The sequence below is a fragment of the Parasteatoda tepidariorum genome, chromosome 10 (assembly GCF_043381705.1).
Source record: "Parasteatoda tepidariorum isolate YZ-2023 chromosome 10, CAS_Ptep_4.0, whole genome shotgun sequence".
In the NCBI taxonomy this organism is placed as follows: domain Eukaryota; kingdom Metazoa; phylum Arthropoda; class Arachnida; order Araneae; family Theridiidae; genus Parasteatoda; species Parasteatoda tepidariorum.
In genome coordinates, this window is record NC_092213.1 from 68,311,673 (window position 1) to 68,333,958 (window position 22,286).

At 32.1% G+C, this 22,286-nt stretch overlaps 1 long non-coding RNA gene across 2 annotated transcripts in view; it reads right to left on the reverse strand.

Moving 5' to 3' along the window:
• Positions 1-22,286, reverse strand: part of LOC122271448 (uncharacterized) — a 29,208-nt gene that overhangs the window by 4,236 nt on the left and 2,686 nt on the right. The window contains exon 2 of one of the 2 annotated variants that reach the window (XR_011638083.1): positions 1,295-19,617. This is a non-coding gene — a long non-coding RNA (uncharacterized lncRNA). Of the gene's footprint in view, positions 1-1,294; positions 19,618-22,286 lie in introns of those variants that run through there. The other variant, XR_006226379.2, reaches the window with a different exon arrangement.

A 22,286-nucleotide genomic window follows, 5' to 3' on the forward strand; every position in this document is an offset into this window, starting at 1 on the left:
TTTTGTTGGACTGGAAACTCTGCAGTTTGGTGTGTCATGTGCAATTTTGCAATTCAACGATGGGTCATGTGGTTTACTATCTGTTTTAAGATCATTTGGAATAAACCCTGGTTATTTCACTACTCTTGCATTCACAGAAATGAACAAACTGCGGTTAAATTCTGCTCACCGACATTCTTTACCGTCCACAAAAATTCAAAGAATAAAGTTACACGCTTCTAAAAAGCATAAACTTTCAAAAATCGAACTGACAGAAGGGGTTACATACCAAAGCGGTTGTTTCTAATATTTATAAGTGCCTTCTTTTGTTAAACTCTTACTTCAAAACTATTATGTTCTTTTTCTAAACTGTGTTTTTTAAATGTGTGTTATAATACTTCTAAGTCATTATCTTTTACGAAGTGTATGCTTGTTTTTAAAAATGTTATTGACCGAAACTATATTTTGTTTAATCTTGTAATATAACTAGCATTTCACTTTATAAGAAAGAAGTTCTAACTAGCAAATATATTAAATGTTTACAATGATAAATGATGTTTACAATTTAAAATAAAACATCAAGGTTACTCCTTATTCATATTAGTAAATCTGATAATTCTCATTGGTAAAAACTTAATTAATAAAAAGGAAATAATGTTTTTATGAAAATGTTTCTACTTGAATAACAAAAATGAAGGTGTAAAATATCATTGATATGATTTCCTTGCATATTTATTACAATAAAAAAAATTTTATGCAATTGTTTACTTTAAATGCATTTTCTGAAGTTTCGATTTTTCGCAAGCTTTGAGTTACGATTTACACCATAACTTAAAAAGTTTTAGTCCCAAAATCTTGAAATTTTGTGTACAGCTTTTTTATAACATTCTTTCAAAGATAGACTAATATCTTTTTCATAAATATGTAATTTTTTTTGTTTGAGCAATTTTTGTTTATTTTGAACTGTATTTTTTTCGAAATTTTTAAATGAAGCTATTTAAAACGCCATAACTTATAGTTCCTCTAATTTAGAGCTTAGCTTTTAGTCTGTTTTAAAGACACATTAATTACGAGCGTAATAGTGAAGAAAATTGTTCAATAACTTAACTTGAAAAATTTTTAGAGCGTAAACAGTGGTTTCATAAAAACAGCATTTTTTACCATATTTTTCCCCAAATTTACAAAAAATAAAATTTTTTTTGCTGAAACAACTGCAAAAAAGCAGTTTTTATACTACAAGGCACCAAAAAAAAAACCTTAAGGTTTCAATTAATAAGGATTTTTAAAAAAAAAGTTGTCGAAGGTGCCCAGATACCTTAAAGATTTATCAGGTGCCCTTCTACATTCAGTTCACTATGAAGTAGAAAATTTAATAGATGAAAGTTTACAAGGTAAAGAAGAAACCCCTGTTGTCGATGGGTGGAGTAGCATACACAACGAATATATAACTGCATCATGTGTTCAAGTTGATGGAAAAGCATTCATTGCTGATGTAGAAAATGCAGGAGCCCACAAAAAGACAGCAGAATACTTGCTGGCATAATCTACAGACACTATTACTGTAAAAAGGAAGTATAACTGTGAAATTAAAAGCATTGTGACCGACACTGGAAAAAATGAGAAGCGAATTAGAACAAAAATACCATGATGAAAATTTATATTAGGTTTCATATGGTTGTGGAGCTCATTGGCTAAATCTCCTTGGTGAAGATATTACACCTTCTAGTAAACATGTTGTGGATATTAGCAAATATTTTCGCAATCACTATGCTCCCTCAGCCAGGCTAAAAGAATGCGGTGATAGTTTTCTACCTCAGTTACCTGGAAGAGTTTTTTTTTTTTTTTTTTTTTATTTAGNTTGTTACTTAGATTTTTTTTTTTTTTTAAGAATCAGCCCGGACCTTCTAGTGATGGATCAGAGCACGTTAAAGGAGTACCGGCTCCAGCAGCTGAAGTGACATTTAACTAATGCTTTTTTTAATGTACTTTATTTAATGTTTTATTTTATAGACGGAGTTATATCTCATTTTTCTTTTGTATTCTTGATTATTTTCTTTAATATTTAATTGTTATAAAATTTTATTATTGACATATTTTTAGAATTAAACAAGCAGAAAGGGTCGGGTCACATTTTATTACTTTTTCATCATAGTTTAACTGTCCTTTGCTTTGTTTTTTATTATGCAGAATGGAAAACGTAAGACTGATGATGGTCCGCAGCCAAATACGGCTAAATATTTTGATAGATTGGAAAATGATAATGATGTAATTAAATATCTTATGATAATCGATATATAAAAATGAAATATGATGAATATAAAAAAATTTAATTCGTGTATTTTCATTTAGAATACGAAGCGGCGGAGATTGGAAAATATCGAGACCGAAGCTGAAAATGATGTAAGCATCATAAAATTAAAAGTTGAAAAAAATAAACTAGTAAAATTATGATTTTTATAGAAATTTATTTTAAATTATCCTTTTCAATATTGTTGAAAGTCGTAGAAGGATAATTCGAAAATATGAGGGGGAGGATGTGATCTACGACGTGAACTTCTCTACGCAATGACACTTGAGTAGGTTCTACTGATGTGTCATTGCGTAGAGTGCATGAAGGGATTGGCAAACTCTTTCAACGAATTATTGATCAAGCAACACGCGATCTGATCTCTCACGACCTGATCCACATAGATTTAAATCCTGGTGTTCTAAACAATCCCCTTTCCATCAGACTGACTCCCGTTTCAGAAATAACCCCTGAAAAGATCATCGCGGAGGTGGAGAAAGTTGCTCAGTCCGGAAAGGACATTAAATTCGACTCAACTTTAAAGATTGATGTCAAAACCATTCGAATACCAAAAAGAGGTAGCAGGAAAACTATCATAAATCTAGTTCAAGATGCTGTCTCAAAAAGATGCATTGTGCAGATAACCAACAACGACGATTTATGTTGTGCGCGAGCTGTTGTTGCCCTGGCTAATTTAGAGAATGACCTCAGAAAGAATTATATTCGAAGAAGTGCTAGGCCCCTTCAAAAACAGCTAGTTGTGGAGACGCACATAAGAGCAGATGTACCTTGTGGAACTGATGAAATCGAGAAGCTTGTGCAAGCTTTAAATGTTCAAATTCTCGTTGTAGATGCAGGAAATTTTAATAAGGTAAGATTTATAAACATATGTGTATAATATGCTGGCTGATTTAAATTACATTTATTAAATTTAGATACAGGTCTGTTTTTAATATTTCCACGTAAATTTTTTATCTTTTAGGTTGTGCATCGAGGAGTTGAGAGGGTTAAAAAGGTAAACATATGGAAGACTGGGGAACATTTTCATGCTATAAATAGCATGAAGGCATTATTAGGAACCGTCTATTATTGTTCAGTATGTGATCCAGGCTATAAAAATAATAAAGCGCATCGCTGTAATAACCGATGCCATACAGGCTTTAGCGACAATTGTGAGGTTGTATCGAGAATCACCTGCCCTGATTGTAACAAGATTTGCAAATCTAGAGAATGTTTTGAAAGGCATAAGGACATCGGAAGTAAACAAAATTCTCTTTATGACACATTTGGACTATGTAATGACTGTTACAAAATTTATAAAAAGAGAACACCCCACGTTTGTGGTCAAATGTTTGGTAAAAATTGTCATAAGAACTGCGACTTGTCTGATCATCTATGTTTCATAAAGGAAAAACAATGATTGTCTCATAATCATCATGAACATATTTTTTGATATTGAAGCGGATCAGTCATCCGGAGAACACAAGGCTAATCTAATTGTAATGCAGTATTTCGATGGTTCCGAAAAGACATTTTCAGGTTATGACTCCCTTGATACTTTCGTCAATCTCAAGGCCAAAATATCACCACACGACATGTAAGGCTATGACGGCATGTTTCTCATCAGACAATCAGTTAAACCAAAAGTAATCATGAGAGGATCAAAACTACTTTGCATCACCGTGCAGTCCTTCAGCATGAGAGTGATCGATTCCTTAAGCTCTTTTGTAATGGGTCTCTCTAAACTGCCGAAGAGTTTTGGTTTGAATGAATTGAAAAGGGGGTATTTTCCTATTTCCTCATCTCTTCAATTCAAGTTGAGTAATCTTCGCACTATATTAAACTCTGGTATTATGGCATAGGATAGTTAGAGTTTTATGACTCATATGGGAAGCTTCCCGGATTTTAGAACATGAATACCACTTCCTACACGGAAGTACTATGGAATTCCAAAGTGTTTCAATCACCTACATCCAATGTATGTGGACAATATTGTATTTACTTTTTACTGAAACGCTGTCAAGGCTATTCTATGTATCATATTTCAAATCAAATACATGTAAATGATTTTCAGATGTATCAATTTGTGAAGAAAAAATACGATGTAATATTTGTGTTTAGAAGGAAAAAAAAAGAATGAAATTAGTGATCTGAGTTCTGGAAAAGATTCCCAATCTCATCAATAATTAGTCAATTTAAGCTATTTCTGGACGAGAGGGGATTGATTAGAATTGGTGGACGGTTGCAACATTCAAACTTGAGCTATGAACAAAAAACATCCAATATTGTTAGCTGGACACGACAATTTCGCAGAACTCATTATTCGTAAATGCCATGAAAGAACAGGACACGCTGGACTATCGGAAACATTGACTGATTTAAGAGAAAGATTTTTTGTGCTAAAGGGTAGACCGAGAGTGAAGACCTTAATCGGAAAGTGCAACTTATGCAAAATTTTGCGAACAAAGCCAGCAACACAGAATATGGCAAGTTTGCCCCTTGATAGAGGTAGAGAGGCATTTCCATTTGAAGTGACTGGCATCGATTATTTAGGTCCTCTGTACACAAAGGAAAAGGAAAGTTCAGAATCTAAGAAGTGTTATATTTTATCATTTACATGCGCTGTCACTAGATCTGTCCATTTGGAACTGTCACCTGATATGACTGCAGCAACGTTCCTGAACGTTTTAAAAAAATTTATTACTCGACGTGGACTATGTAAGATAGTATATTCCGATAATGCAAAAAAATTTCATAAAGTTAAAGAGGAGCTTAATCTATTGAATGAAACTTTGAAAGAATCAAAATGCCAGGACTATTTTAGTGAGAAGAGAATAAAATGGAAAAACAATATTGAGAAAACTGCATGGTGGGGAGGATGGATTTTGGGGGTGACATATACGCTCTGTAAAGTCCTCACTCAAGAAAATTCTATTTAGATAATGCTTAAATTATTTAGAGCTTGAAACAATAATGATTCAAGTTGAAACGATCTTAAATTCTCGCCCTTTAACCTACGTTGAGAAAAAAACCTACTCTTTTCCCTTAATTCCAGCCCACTCCCTTACAGGAAGAAGAGTCCAATCGATTCCAAGTAAATTCGATTTACGTGCTTCAAGCTAAGATGTTTTGACTGGGCGACTTTTAATTAATTGAACTTTATTTTCTTTCTTCGCAGATTTCTTGAACCGTTAAGGAAATCCTGATGTTAATAGTCTGAGTGTTTAATAATTTTAAAGTGTATAAATACGTTTATTTTGATTAGATGCTATTGATAATTTGAAGTATTAGTGCTTATTTATTCAAGAATAAAATATAGACTTTTTCCATGGAACAAAAGCTCAAAATATCAAAATTGTCCACCAAAGAAAAGTTTAAATAGAAGCGGCGACAAATGGAGACCTTTGAGGAGATGGATTTAGTTCGAAATTGCTTATCTCCTTCCAATCAACGACTATATCTTCTTCTGAACTATCTTCAGAATCACTACTATAATTATCACTTTCTTCAGATCCACCTTCCGATAAATTTGCGAATTCATATTCAGATTCTGAATAGCTCATTTTCCCACATATATTTTACTTAAATATAATCTAAAATAAAATCGTTAATCGTCGACCACTCACATATGTTAGCGATGATAAATCAGAACTAAGCCCCTGACACCTGCTCATTTTTGATTTACTGGACTGCTGAACGATTATCCATGTAATTTTTCTGAACTTATTAATGTGACTCCAATGCGAGATAGTTTGATATAAAGAAAGCTTTATCAAATTCATCTTCTGAAACAAGTGTGGTCACGTTGAAAAGACGAATACTTGCTGACTTTGAGACAATATCACTTTTCTAACAAACCCAACTGTGAGAAAAACCTAAAAATCGGTGATGCAGTGCTTGTTCAAGGTAAAAGTATGTCCAAATTTTTATGGAACCTAGGCCGTGTTCTTGAAGCTTATAAGGGTCGTGGCAGACTATTTCGATCCTGTCTCATAAAAACTAAAACTGGTGAGTATAGAAGACCAGTGCAAGTGCTCTATACCTTAGAGCTAAACTGAAAACAAATTAATGAACATTCTGAATGATGATATTTTAATAATTTACTATTCCTTCAAATTTGATGTTTCTAATTATCTTTTACTGTTTTATAAATAATTGATTAATGTGTATTTTTATATTTTTAGTTTATATACAGGCCACGATTGTCTTTCTGCTCACTTATACCGCATAGGCCTTTCCACCACGCCTTTTTGTGCACTTTGTAAATCTGGAGAGAAATTGGGCAGGGGCCAACTGCTTCTATGAGGGGCCCTTCATGGACACACTGAGTCCTCAAGATATTGGGAAGCAAGAGAACTTTTAAGGCAATGACTTCGGTCTTCTTTCTTTGTTATCCTACGTACATTTGTATTTAATTATTTCATCTTTCTATTCGTACCTTTTGCCTTGCCTTTAGAAATAAAAAATAAAAAAACATTTTTAGTTTAAATAGATAATGTTTTGATATAATGTGAAATGAAGAATAAGTATTGTCTTGCTATTGTAAAGTTTTGTGATAATGTAGTTGTAAATTAGCTTAATTTTAAATCTCCCCACTAGAAGGCTGATATTCTGTGCAGTAGAATCAGTGTTATGGTTGGGAAATTATATAATTATTATTTTATTAATTGTAATATTTAATGTTTCTTTGTTGACACTAATTATTTTACACTAATCAAATTAATAATTGAATTTACATTTAATTATGACACTTAAATTAAAATAATATAATTTACCGATAAATAATGTTCTTATTAAAAAGGGATCTTTGATTATTTTCGTTTGGGGACTCTGTTCTTCTTTCATCTTTCCTTGAATAGCCTGACGTCACTTTCTCCCCTTCTTAAAAAGTAGGTTCGCCGACCAATCAGGCTTCGGCGACAGCAGCGCCACCAAAGCGGAGAAGGTTACAAATATTTATTGTTTAGCATATCTCAAGAAGCAGTGCCTTCTTCCAATGCCGCAACTGTTTTGAATTTTGGCACTACTGATAGTACTTATGCTGAGATAAGATGCGTTCTAAAGTGCGTAGAAAATAATTATTCTTTTAATTCATGCCAAACAATTGTTGATTTACTTAAAGACATGTTTAGCGACAGTGTGATAGTCAGATCTTTTTTCATGTAGGGCTAATAAAGCTTCTTATTACTTGTGCTTTGACTTAGCACCATATTTTAAGTCACAAGTTTTTGAAAGTTGCAAACTATCAGGTGACTATTGCGTAATGTTCGATGAGAGCCTAAATAATGGAGTTTCCATGGATGGCCTTAATGTAAATTGGAAGATCTCTGATTTACTATACAGGCCAAATTAAAAAAAATCAATTCAGATGCCAAATACCAAACGTAGGTAGCTGTAGTCTACATGTTGTAAAAAATAACAGCTTTAAAAGAGGATTTGTTGAGACGCAATGGTATCTAGATTATTTTTTGAAAAGCCTTCATTGGCTGTTTAAAGACGCTCCAGCAAGGAAAGACTTTTTAGAAGCTTCAAAGAGTAAATTGATGCCCCTCAAATTTTGTGAGCATGGATGGCTAGAGAATGTCACAGCAGCCCAAGGAGCTTTTGCCATTTTGGATAATTTTAAACAATACATTTCTTCTGTTGAAAAGGGGAAGTTAAACTCAGCAGCAAATCTTATTTGTAGTTGCTTCACGTAAGACATACTTCTTCCAGAAAAACTGGGTTTTTTTCGATCAATAATTAGAATTCTTCAGCCCTTTTTAACTGTGTATCAGAAGGATTGGTCGATGCTACCTTCTTTTTGCCTAGGGACTTGAGGAAAATGATTTTCAATTTTTTAGATACTTTTAAAGACTTAAGTAATGAATCTGTCAGTGCAATGAAAAGAGCACTGTGACTTTTCTCATTTAGATTTTAATAATTATAAAGGTACCATTAGCAAAGTTTCAATCGGATGTGTTGAGTGAAATATGCTAAAGAAACTACTTGCACAGAAGCAGGTAACTGATAAAGCAGGGCTAGACCTTCAGCATGACTACCAAAAGTGCATTATTGCCATTGTAAAGAAAAATAGCTGAAAAATCTCTATCCAATCAGTTAGATGCCTTGCATCCCTATACCCCAGGCAGATATATCACAGTAGAGATAAATCATATAAGAAAATATATATCATTCTGAAAGAATTGGCTAGGTGTAAAAAAGTCAATGATGCAAAATGTGATTCCATTCTTTCAGAATTTTTGAAATTCTACAGGAGTAAGTGTTGAGTTTAGGGACTTCAATCCCGGAACTCAACGATTTGATGAGTTTTTGAAGAAACTTTTGCTTCTCTCCCTTGGGCAAGCCACTGTAGAAAGAGGATTTTCAATCAACCAGCAGGTTGAAGTTGATAATTTAAAAGAGACCTACATAGCTAAAAGGCTTGTGAAAGATGCTTTCTTATCCTGTGGGAAGGGGGGGGGTACAAGGGATTGATATAACTAAGGAGATGAAAATTGCTGTTAGAGGTGCTAAACAGAAATACCGTCATTACCTTCACCTTAAAGCCAAAGAGAAAGAGCTTGAAAGGAAAAAAAGACCCAACAACGATCAAGAGCTGCAAGCAAAAAAAATTTGAGAAGACTGTGGCTGAACTCAGCAAATCAGCTTGCTGGAAAAAGCTGAGACAACCAAGAATATCTTGTTGGTAAAAAAGACAAATAGCTTCCGAAGGAGGGTAAAAGAAAAGCAATCAGAAATTGAAACCATCGATGAAAAAAATCAGTGAACTGACCGAAACTAAAAGAAAAAAAAAATTTGTGAAAGTTTTCATAAATAATTAGTATATGTTTGTTTGTCATATCTTCAATAATTTAAATCTAATTTTAAAATATTTTCATTAACACATGTTAATAGTTTTTTCTATTTTCAAGTCACTGAAAGTACGTATTTCAAATATTTATTAGATATTTTTAAGAGAATCTTAAACAGAAATGGTTACGAGCGATTCCAAGAGAAAATTTCAATGTCACAAAGAACTCGAAGGTAAGCAAAGTTAACTTTAAAATTTCCTGGAAGAAATATAACGTAGAATATTCCTAAAACATTCGAAAGCAGTTATTATAATAATAATCAAATCAGCAAAGTCTATTATATTAACAATCATTTGCACTTGGTTTTCTCTTCCTTTCCTTAAAAAATTTTGTTGAGAACAAAATGCCTGTAGTTAACTACAACATTATAAAAAATTAAAATTAAGGAAACATTTTATATTTTTAAAAAAATCGTGTGGTGGAGTAATTTGATTGCCTGTGATCATTTACATCAGCATGTTAGCAATGCTTATAACCAAAATGAAATCTTTTTTATGTTAATTTTTTTTTCTTCTTTGAATGTAAATATGTCTGTATGAATGTAATGTAAAGTAAATATGAATGTAAAGTCTGAAAATAATACACATATAACTGAAATGCTGGTTTGCTTACTTTTTCAAAACCTAATTCTACGACTCTAAACTTTTCCTATTAAAAATAAAGGATGATTCTACATGTATAACAGGTGCAGAAACTTCGAACAAATTTTAAAGTAATACACCCAAAGTATTTATTCACCCATGGTTATATCACAGAAAAAGAAATATAGTAAATACAGAAGAGCGCCGACTATCCGAACTAGTTTTTTTTTCTTTTTAAATTTTAGAATATTTAACTTATCGACTTATAATGAAAAGACTGGTGAAACCATATCTGCACCATTGAAGAAGTTAAAGTTGAAAGAAAACACAGTGGCAAGTATATTTCTTGGCTGCTCACCTTAACTTTCTTCATCATCAACATCAATACGTGAAAGTCCAACCAAAAAATGACAGTGAATAGAAAATGATCAAGTTGCACTTGCAGTGGCTAAAAGTCTAAATAGTCAAAAGGAATATGATCAGAAATGTAAATTTACAAATTTTGATGAGCTACAGAGCTACCTTCAAAACCATAATATTTTCAAACATTGGACTATTTTCGCAAAAGAGGGAGTTATGTTGTTCATTGATATTAATTTGCACACTGATATTCTCCTGCTGCAATATGCTGCATCAATAAATCGTGATTTAAACTTAAATGTATATTTTAAAGGTGAAAAACTTTAAAAGCACAAAAATAGTCTCCTACCTTTTAAAGTTAGTAGTATTAATGATATTCTACAAGTTCTTGATTTCTATGAAAGTACAAATCCACTTAGTTCGGCTAATCCCTTAAATGATAAAGTAAATATCATTGAGATTGAGTCTATTCTTAAAGATTCAGAAATGACTCTAATAAATTATTTTTTAAATTCTTTCTTGAGAAATTTAATCTTATTCAGTGTAAACCGGAAAGATATAGGCACTCTCCTGATTTGTTAATTTTTGCATAGCTTTTGTTTTATATTTTCCCTCAGGCGTATAAGTTTATCCATGCTTCACAATATTTGATTCTGACAGGTCCAAGTACTATAAGGAAAATTGGTGCAATGCTAAGAAATTCTCCACAAGAGGAAGAACATAAAAATTTTCTTTCTTACGTTAAGCATGCTTTTCTGAAGTTGGAAAATTACGATTATGATGTCTTCCTGATGATAGATGAAATTCATATTAAACTTTTTCTTGATTTTAAAGGGGGGAATAGTGTGGGGACAGCTTATAATAGCACTGATTTAGCTACTAGTGTACACGTTCTTATGGTTGAAAATTTATTTTCTCCTTAAAAAGATGTTGTACACATTGTCCCAGTACATTCATTTGATGCATCCAAACTTTATAATTTATTAGATAAAGTTGTAATGGGTCACGATGATATAGGTTTCAAAGTGAATGGACTGGTTGCTGATAATAATTCCATCAATAGTAAAGCTGTTAGTTATTTCGCTGACCCTCCACAATTACTAGTAAGATATGTACATCCAAAAGATAGTTCCCGTCCCTTTTTTTTGTTATCGATTCCGTCCACATATTTAAATGTTTTCGAAATAATTGGAGCACAAAAATGGTTATTATTTTTATTTTCCATCATCTGACAAAACCATCCCTCCAAAAATGACAGCATCTCTAAGTTCTGTACGAAAACTTTATGATTTCGAGTGTACAAATATTTTAAAATTTGGTTATGAGTTAACACGTAAAGCCTTAAGGCCTTCAAATTTAGAACGGCAGAAGGTGAAGTTGACCCAGAAACTTTTCACCACCAGTGTTGTAGTTGCTTTAAAAGAACTTGGTGAGAAGTACAGTCAAACTTGAATAATTCGAACGTCTTTAATTCGAATTTGTGTATTATTCGAAGCTTTTCTCCTTCCCTAGACACATGTATATTCAGTTAATGCTAAAAAATCTCGGTTATTTCGAAGTCCAACTTCTTTAATTCGAAGTTTTTGCCCTTTCAAAAATGACAAAATCTAGTTAACCAGGACTGTAGTCGATATTACTTGAGTTTTCTATATTGTGATTTTAGTTTTGTAGTGATAGTTCAGTGCAAGCATGTCGTTTAGTAAGCCCCGTGTCCCGTATAAAGCCTTATCTTTCGATGAAAAAATTGCTGAATTCGAGAAGTAGAAAAGGGTGTAAAAAATGCATCATCGCAAAAGAGTTTGGAAGAGCGCCTAACACTCTTTCGACTTTTTTGAAAAATAAAGAAAGAATTTTGAAATCTAATGGAAATCGCAAGCGAGCTAGAGAGCCTGATTATCCTGACGTGGACGAGTGTGTTGCAAAGTGGTTTAAACAAGCACGGGACAAAAACATTTCTCTCAGTGGAACTCTTGTTCGTGCAAAAGCGGAAGAATTTGCTACCAGTTTAGGTAACAGCAGCTTCAAAGCAAGCTCCGGATGGTTAGACGGATTTAAGGAAAGAAATGTGTGGTGAAAGTTCAAGTGTGAACCAAGGAGCAGCAAATGAGTGGAAAGAAAAAGTTGTCGAAATTATTGAGTATACACAGGACAGAGACATTTTTAATGTCGATGAGACTGGACTTTTTTTCAAATGTACCCCTGCAAAGACTCTTGCTTTTAAAGGTGAAAATTGTAGTGGTGGAAAAAACAGTAAAGACCGAATAACCTTACTTGTAGGAGCAAACATGGACGGCACTGAGAAATTACCATTACTGATGATTGGAAAATCAAGAAATCCAAGGTATTTTAAAAATATCAAATCAAAGCCTATAGAATACGATTCTAACACAAAAGCATAGAAGACGGCGAATATTTTTGAAAAATGGTTACTAGATCTCAATCGCACATACCAAAGAAAAAAACAGAAAAATCATCCTGTTTATTGATAACTGCACTGCTCATAAATCGATACCCACATTGTCTCCAGGTTGACACGATGGGAAAATTTAAAATCCAATAAGAAACCTTCCTTGCTGCTCTCCACACAACAGAGGCTTTTATTGAAGTTGTTAGCTATTTTACAAAAGACTTCAATAAGTCTTATGCTCTTTTAGGAAAAATTCAGATAAACAAACTTGAATCCAGATTTGGTCAATACAGGAGTATGACTGGAGATCAATATCACATTTCTGTTAGGCAAATTTACGAGACAGTTACGCTTATGCCATGAATTAAAACTGGCTTCACATACAAAAGATGCTATTAATGTTGATATCTTTCATTGCGATGAAACCATTGAAGATAATGACATTAAAGCTATCGAAAACAGTTTGCCAATAATAACTTACCTCGCAGGATATTGCTCTCATGCTGCATAAAAAATTTAAAAAAATTAAAAGGGCAGAACTGCGCAGAATGCCGGCAATCGTTAATTGTTGATAAAGACTTGGTCTCTGAAAACTATTTTAATTTAATTGAGGAAATGTAAGAGAGAACTGGAAATATTTTTGAAACACTGTTTTTTAATTTTTTGTTTGAAATAAATGTTTGTTTTTTCTGTGTGTTTTTTAAAACGTTGTCAATCATATAGACATGATGCCTCCTTCAATCATAGTCAATCCGGTTAGGAATGACATTTCTGGCGCTTGTCTTAAGGATTGGTAACGAAAGGTATGAAAAGAATTTCCATTTTGAAGTTATTATTGTAATAGACATATTTCTAACTCATTAGATATTGATTAGTAAATTAATGAACTAGAACAGATGGTAAATATGAAAATTATTAAAAGAAATGAAAACAGCACAGCGTGCTTCATTCACGAAAGCTTATTCTAAGTTAGAGAATGCGAAAAAACATTCTTGTAACATGAAAGTTATCGCTGTGGCCATATAGACACGATCAATTGTCTTATGTGGAATGCGTTACTCAACAATTTTGAGTGAAGGGGATTCGAAGACATTTACTTCATTAAATGAATTAAAAATCTATGCTGATGATCACATCATTCAAAAAGAAGATGGTGATGATCACATCATTAAATCTCTTTAGGCATCCTTGCTTGTTTCATGCCATCTCTTAAATTTGGCAGCTGAAAAGGAAGCAAAGTGCTTGCCAATATATATTGAGGAATATATTGAGGACATATTTTTTTATTTAGAAAAGAGTGTAAAGCGCAAGGAGCGCCTTAAAAAAAATTCCAAGAATCACATAATACTGAAGTGCGAAAAATATTGAAACTTGTTGCTACTCGATGGTTGTCTGTTGGACGAAGAATTTTTCAACAATGGGAACCACTTACTTCTTTTTTTAAAGAAGAAGTGAAGAGCACTCCGAGTGTTGCCCTTTCTATTTATGTTATTCCAAAGAAGAGTGGTAACCTCTCTCACACAGAAACAAAAAAGATTATCAAAAAAAGAGAAAATGACAACAATGTTATGCCTCCATCCAAAAAACTAAAGGTAGAGGACTTATCAGCAAAACAACTTAGTGAAATTCTTTCCAGAGAAGAAAGAATCTTCATGTTTTTGTCATCAAACCTGAACAAAGCCTTTGTTCATTTTTGCTGTATATAGTTCCTTCATTTGAAAACCTAAATTTAGACTAACATGACAGCAACGGAAAAAGAAGCCCTGGTTGCTTTCAAAGATGTCGTCGGTAAATTTCTGGGTAATTACAAGGATCCTAATTATAAGGAAATTGCAATGGAAATGGTGGACAAATTTAAAACGTTGGGTTGCACCATGTGTGTTAAAATGCATTTCCTTCACTCACATGTGGACTTTCTCCCTGAAAATTTAGCAGCAGTCAGCGAAGAACAAGGGGAAAGGTTCTATCAAGATATCAGAGATATTGAGCAAAATATCAAGGAAGATGGGACAAGAACATGCTCGCTGACTACTGTTGGATGATAGCTCGGGATAGACCTGAGCCGAAGCATAAAAGAAGATCATTAAAAATAAGTTTCAGAGAAAAGCGAGAATGTACTTAAATAGAAATTTTTCTCTTTTGATTTTTGCTTGTTTTGTTTCAAACTTATCAGTTATCCGATTTCGTATTTCTGCCCACCTTTTTGTTATCATTACTTTTCTCATCTTGGCAACGATCCATCTGTTAAGCACGTATATCGCTAAATCAAACCATATGTTAGGGGGTGTACCTAATCTGCCCTGATGTCAAAGCGGATACTGCAAGTCCTGCTTGGACAGATTAAACAAGGGAGGGTTAGATCTGCGACGTATGAGGAGTGAATTAAATTATCTTCACTCAAGTGATAGTACTTCACTTGCTCGCATGCATTTCGTTGAATAGCGTGTCTTATTGTTCTGTTAAGTTTTAAAAATTATTAAGTTTATATAACTTTTTTTCTTCTTCTCAGTTTTCCATTTTCACTAAATCGCTAGTTTCCTTCGATTCTTCTCTTCTTTATGGATGGAAACGCAATACTAAAGCGAAGGCATGATGATATTCAAGTAAGTACTCATTTTTTATTAAAATTTTATAACTGTTATTTTATTATTTTGATTTTAAATAGTATAATATGTTAAATAGTATTATTTATAAAGCTTCTGAGCTTACGTTAATCGACATCTTTATTTAACCAAGAGAACTTAAATTATTTTGTTCAATTTAATCAACCATTTCTATTTTGTTAATGATAAAAAAATTAATTAGTTATCGTAGTCAAGAAATGTAAATAGTTAATTTTTACAGTCATTACAATATTTTTAATAAAGCTTGTTAAATTAACTTTTTATTTTAATTACTAGTTAAATAAACTTTAGTAACATAAGCGTTTTAATTTATATTAGTTACTATATTATGTTTCTCGATTACTCAAAAATTCTTCCTTTTTCATTTGTAGGAAGGAAACAGAAAAGGATTGTTTAAAGAGGGGTGCTATCCTGAACATTATTATCCTATTGGGGAAAACTTTTTTGTGCTGGCGAGTGAATACCAAAAAGAAAGCAATACACATCTGAAAGTTTAACCGCTATGGTGACAACTACTACCCTTCAACAGTTGGACTTACGATTACACCAGAGCAGTTCACTGTAGTATTTAAGAATGGTCCTCCTACTTCGATTTTTGATGTTGTGGAAATAAATCTTGCCTTGGAGGCTGTAAACATTCACAACAAGAGAGAGTTCTATCTCCTCATGGCAGATGATGGGAAAGTCATCCTCACGCACGAGCACACGTGCCGCAGTGGACGCGTCCACAAGTTCCCAGTTAACATCACCTACTCCCAGTGGAGGGCTATTAAAAAAGTTTACGACGACGTGAACTCCAGCTCCATCGCCCTGAAATACAAGTCCCGGGACTTTAAGGAGACGTTCAAGATGGTGACCAAGAGAAGTCTGCCTGCAGAAAAGTCCTTATACAGCCGGTAAGCAGAAGCGGAGCAGGACATAAACAACTGCCTGGCATTTGTTTTGTTCCGCCACATAGGAGAGAATCGTGGACGTAGAGATATCGGAGCTATCGTCCGCTCCAGACTTCAATGAGTCGTGCATGTTCCTCAATGTTCAAGGGATTGCTCGGAACTTCGAAAGAGAGCTGGTAACGAACGAACTGTACCCAGCGAGGGTTCCCTTAATAGACTATTTAAGCGAGCAGTACTTTACTTTGTATGTGATGGCCCACCTGGATGTGCTGGTGCTTCTCATATATCTGAATGGATGACGGAGAATTTTTAAAAAATTCGTTCAGCATTTCGTTAAACATACTTGATGTTCAAAAGATAGAAAAGTTTTACTTTTATTAGATAATCAAGAGTCTCATATTTCAATTGAAGTTCTTAATTATGCAAAGGAAAATGGTATTGTAATGTTATCCTTCCCATCTCATTGCAGCCTCTTGTAAGAACTGTATTTAGGGCTTTCAAAAGCTGTATAAATACAGCTAGTAGTGCATGGATGGTTAATCAGCCAGGGTTAACCATGACAATCTATGGTGTATATAGCTGTAAAAATTTAAACTTTTAATGGAAAGCTCCGAGTTCGAAGAAAAAGATAGTGGATGGACATTATCAGAAATTCTTTTCTTAGAGATTAGAATTAATAAGAATAATCCCTTGAATGGTTCGACTTTCATTCAACTGCCAGCATGCATAGAAAACAAAAAAGCAGTCATTAATGTTTAGAATAAATATGATAATAAGTGTTTCATGTGGGCTATTTTGTCAGCACTTCACCCGCAAAGTGATCACAGCTATAGAATTTCAAACTATGAGCCTTTTAAAGATGAACTAAACTTCGTGAGTCTCGAATTTCCAATGAAGCTAGAAAGTATTAAAAAGTTCGAAAAACAAAATACTATCTCCATCAACGTATACGGTCTTATAGAGAAAAATACTTTATTTCCTCTACATATAACTAAAATTGAAAGAGAAGTGTACGTTGACTTATTATATTTAACATCATTGACTACCGCTCATTATTGTTGGATAAAAAATTTATCCAAACTTTTAACATCACAGCATTCATCCCACAATGGAAAGAAGTATATATGTCGCAGATGCCTGCAGTTTTTCTCAACCGTGAAAATTATGAACAATCATAAACTGAATTGTGATATGCACGACGCAGTACGAGTTTTAATGCCAGCAGAAAACGAAAAATATTTGTGTTTCAAAAATGTTCGACACAGGCACAAAATACCTCTCGTGATCTACGCAGATTTTGAATGCTTGACAAGAACTATAGATTCATATGCTCCTAATTCAGATAGAGCGTTTACGGAATTCTATCAAAAACATGAAGCGGGAAGCTTTTGCTACTATATATCATACTTTGGAGAAGCATATAAATCACCTGTGGTATATCAAGGTGTGGTGTTGAATATAAGGAGAGGCCTGAATTGTTGGATAGCAATATTCCATCATACTCAGACAGAAATATCAGAGATAAATCTCTTAACGATATTGCAAAAATCTTCAACACAAATGTGGATAATGTAAAAAATTAACTATTTGAGAACACAGTTTCTGGAGGATCAAAAAAGAGTGATCGAGTAGAGGTCAAATGGAGCTGGCAAAATAAATATTACTTTCTTTTCTTTTTTAAAGAATTTATAAAAATTTAAATGAAACATTCATGAAGCTAGCGGATTAAACTAAATATTTATAACTATAAGCGTTTTATTTCAATCCACTTCAATTTAAATATAAGCTTTGAAACAAACGTTAATAAGTTGTTAATACAAATAATATGGGATTTAAATGATTTTTTTTTTATTTTTAGAGTTACTATCTGCATAAAAAATTCCAGAACTTAACCAAATAATTTTATATATTATTAATATAACATACATTATTACCTAACTCTCAGTTAGTATTAAAATATTTTATTTTTATTGTTTTAGCATTATAAATAAACTAAACTAAGTATGTAATTTCAAAGCAAACGATTCTTTTCCTTTGCTTTCTTTAAACAGAAATACATCAAATACTTTTAATATATTTCTGCCCGAGTTCCATACAATAAAATATACGATTTAAGCTTTTGTTTGATAAAACTAAAGAAATTTTGATGAATTATTTCCCAGGATAATAAGAAAGTGTACTGTTTTTCAGGTACAAGTTATTGTCAATATTCTAATTAAAAAAATTTTGTCATGATATTTCCAAGTACAATTTGCTGTTTCTGCATCTTTGTTGAACAAATTATTATATTACATATATTAAAGACAACAAAATAAAAAAAACTGACAAAAAATACCACTGGAGTACCTCGGGTTTGTGGAGCCCGTGTTTACCTGAAAAAGGTAAACCCCCTGAGGAGTGGATTAGCCTATGACTGTACTCAGACTAAAATACACTGCATGTTAAATGGTTCAAAAATAATTTGACTATTAAGCAGCGCTATTTAGAATGATGAAAAGTTCTAATTTTGCTAACAGCTATAAGCTGATGGTATGAACTTCTTTCATCAAGCATTAGGTTATGAGCAGCTTTGTGTTTTTATTAAACTGTTCAACATAGGGTATGTAAAAATTGTGTTGGAGAGCAAAAAAGTATTTTTTCTTCAAAAAATGAGTTTTCTTCAAGTCAGAGGTTCCTAAATTGCTCCTAATTAAAATATGGTGCATTGTAAATAATAAAAAAATTCGAAAAAAAAAAACTGGACCTGATAAAATAAAATTACTTTCTTACACAAGCACTTTAATTTCCCATTTATATTGATCTGAATGTCCCTAGAGGCTCAACCAAGAGAACTAATGGGACCAATGACCAAATACAATAGCATGCGCACATTAAAAAAATGCTACCTCTTTTTTTAAAAAAAGCAAACATTTCTCCTGCTATACATAAAATAATTTGTGCTCATTGCAGTTATACATGACAAAACTCTGCATTTTTTCCCACATATTACTTAGCACAAGCTCTGTAATTTTCTATAATTTCTTCTTTCAGGAAATAGAGGTGCATTTAATATTTTATCATGAATTGTATTCAATGTAGAATTCATTGGCACACACAAGAGCAAGATTTTGTCTTTAATATATTACATAAAGGCAACAAAACTGACAAAAAAATATCACTGGGGTACCTCGGGGTTGTGGAGCCCGTGTTTACCTGAAAAAGGTAAACCCCCTGAGGAGTGGATTAGCTTATAACTGTATTCAGACTGCAATACACTGCATGTTAAATGGTTCAAAAATAATTTGACTATTAAGCAGCGCTATTTAGAGTGATAATGAAAAGTTCTAATTTTGTTAACAGCTATAAGCTGATTGTATGAACTTCTTTCATCAAGCATTAGGTTATGAAAATTTTAGTGTTTTTATTAAACTGTTCAACATAGGGCATGTAAAAATTTTGTTCAAGAGCAATAAAAAAAATTTTTCCTTCAAAAAATTAGCTTTCTTCAAGTCAGAGGTTCCTAAATTGCTCCGCTTCCACTATCAGCTCTTATTATTCTTTCCATTAAATGTATTTACGACAACAGATCTATGAAAAAATCTTTGGAAAGGATGGTTATTCCTTCTTTCACTTGCAAAAATTAAAAGTTGAACCTAAAATAAAAAAGTTTATAACTATTAATGATGACATAATACTTACATGCACTTAAAACATATAAAACTAATATTATAGAAAAATAAGTAATGCACACAGGTAAAATTATATAAAATGCCTTTTAGCCCTTAAGAAAGCTTTTTTATCCTTTAGAATATTTCTGGGTAAAGAAGGTAGCTAGTTTTTCCTCCTCCCTTTTTTCACTTTTTGTTGTTTTCTTTTAAGTCGCCTACCGTCCAGCCACCATGACAGGACGGCTGAGGGACAGGGTTTCTTCAAATTGCGAGCTGTGTATCAATCCAATCTGATTGCAGCATTAACGGAAAAATCTGTTGACCACAGCCTAACACAAGAGATTTTGGACAAATTATAGTTAAAGACTACAGGTCTATAGCAAAATAAGGGAAGAGTGCCCTAGAGCAGATTTATGACACTGTGCTTGTACCATCTGTCAAACTTCGCGAAGATTTGACAGTCAAAGTTGGTAATGTTACAGTTACCATAAAAAAGAATAGGACTAAACAAGCTATAAAACTAAAATTTAGACAAATAAATGATAACCAAACTAATCAAAAGCCTCTTGGGGTAGCAGGTTGGCTACTCAACAATCATTACGAAATGTTCACCAAACCTAGTATGGACACTGAACTATTAAGCACTTCCTCAGTAGATAGTTGTTAATCCAAGGATTGAATCGGTAGTGTCACATGATCAGAGACAAAACCCATCGAAAAGTGTCAAAAACAAACATACAACAAATTTCTTTATTGTCATTGGTGATATTTTATTAGAAGGCAAGTAATATAGCTGTTTAAATAATGTATAAGATGCATTATATTTACTAATTCAGTTTATATCACAGATTTAAAAAAAATAACTATCAGTTTTAAATTTTTCATCAATCTAAATATTGATTCTAATTTTTTTTATGCTAACATAGAATTAGATTTTTAGTTTAAGTAAAACTCAAGTGGTTGCTAATAACTGTCTGTTCTTAACTTGTTGAATTCTTAGTGATTCACAATAGTTGTCTTAAATAATGCATATATTAACAAACATGAACATTACCTATGTATCATAATCTTAATATATACCTTGGTAAGTAAATTAGGATTGTTACAAAATCTATAAGTGTTTGCTTAATCCACTACTGTAATATTTTTTTTTTCAATCAATCAATTCAATTGTTTAGTTATTATCAATATTTAGCTCAGTTATTAGAATGTCCTAATACAACAGTGATCTTGCAAGACTTAGGAAACTATAGCTCCTTTGGACCCAGGAATTCAAAATCTCTGAATCCTTTATTGAAGCAGGTCCGAATATAAAATTATATATATCTCTTCTTTAAAGATATAGGTACAGGATATATTTGAGATTAGAAAATTAGGTCAATTTGAAATTGATTTGAAAATAATTCAACTAAAAAAACACTTAGCTAAGAGTAAGATTAAACAAATATTACTAAAAATTCAACAATATTTTGTTACTCATATGTAAAAGAATTTGAAAAATGAACAAATAATACTAGGTTGCTTTAGTATAACTTAATATGAAATTAATGTTCTCCCACAAATATAATCAAATAGTAAATTGTTTCCAATAAATTTTGGTTATCATTTATTTCTAATGAAAATACTATTAGTAAGTTGCAACAGATTTTGAGTGAAAATTACAAATTTAATTGTAGCAACTGTTTTATCTGTTAAATTCTGAGTTAACTCATTTTATGAAATCTGTAGGGAAGAAATAAGATTTACCTTCATTTTTTCATTTTATTTTCATTTAATTTACCTTTATTTTTTTCATTTAATTTTCAATGGCAGCACTCAGTGCTGAAATAATAAAAATTGTTTTACATTTTCCCCCATACTTCATTCTTAGCATTAGCATGTATAATTTTTATCTATATTTTCAAACTACAGAAAAACTATGCAGTCCATACAATTTATTACTAAAAAGAAATATATGCTAAATAGATTAAAATTTATTGATTGAAAAAAAATTTTTTTGAAAAAATTCTGTAATATTTTCAGATTAAAAAATAAATGAATAAAAATTAATGAATATTAACTCTGGACGGTGTTAAAATCTTGATACATTGTGATGTATCGTTACACTAATATTTTACTTTTGGAATTATGCATTTTCAAATTCTTGCACTTTTAGATTGATTAATTGAAGCAATTATACTCTCTTAATTAACTTAATACTATAATTAACTCAGGAACAGGAATTATTAATATATCATGAAATGCAGATTCAAGCTCAAAAATATATGTTTATAAGCATCGCCAGGTATATCTGAAACTTTAAGCCAGTAGCCAAAGGCAGGTAGACCCCAACTACTTAGTGTAGTCACTTTTTCCTAAAACCCAATGAGTCGGTGATAATATAAATAGGTCCTTTTCATTTTATAGCCACTTTTTGTAAACTTATTTTTCTGGTTGGATTAAAATATATATATATTTTTCAAAAATTATAATAGAAATAATCAAAACCTATAAAAAGTTCATTCAATAATAAAAATACTACATGACAAAATTTGGATTAACATACTAACTTCAAAGAATTTTATTTTAAAATATTTGGTGACAGTAAAATATATTTAACAGACACATAACAACTTTAAAATATGTCAATTGTTTAAAAACTCCCCTCTCAAGTG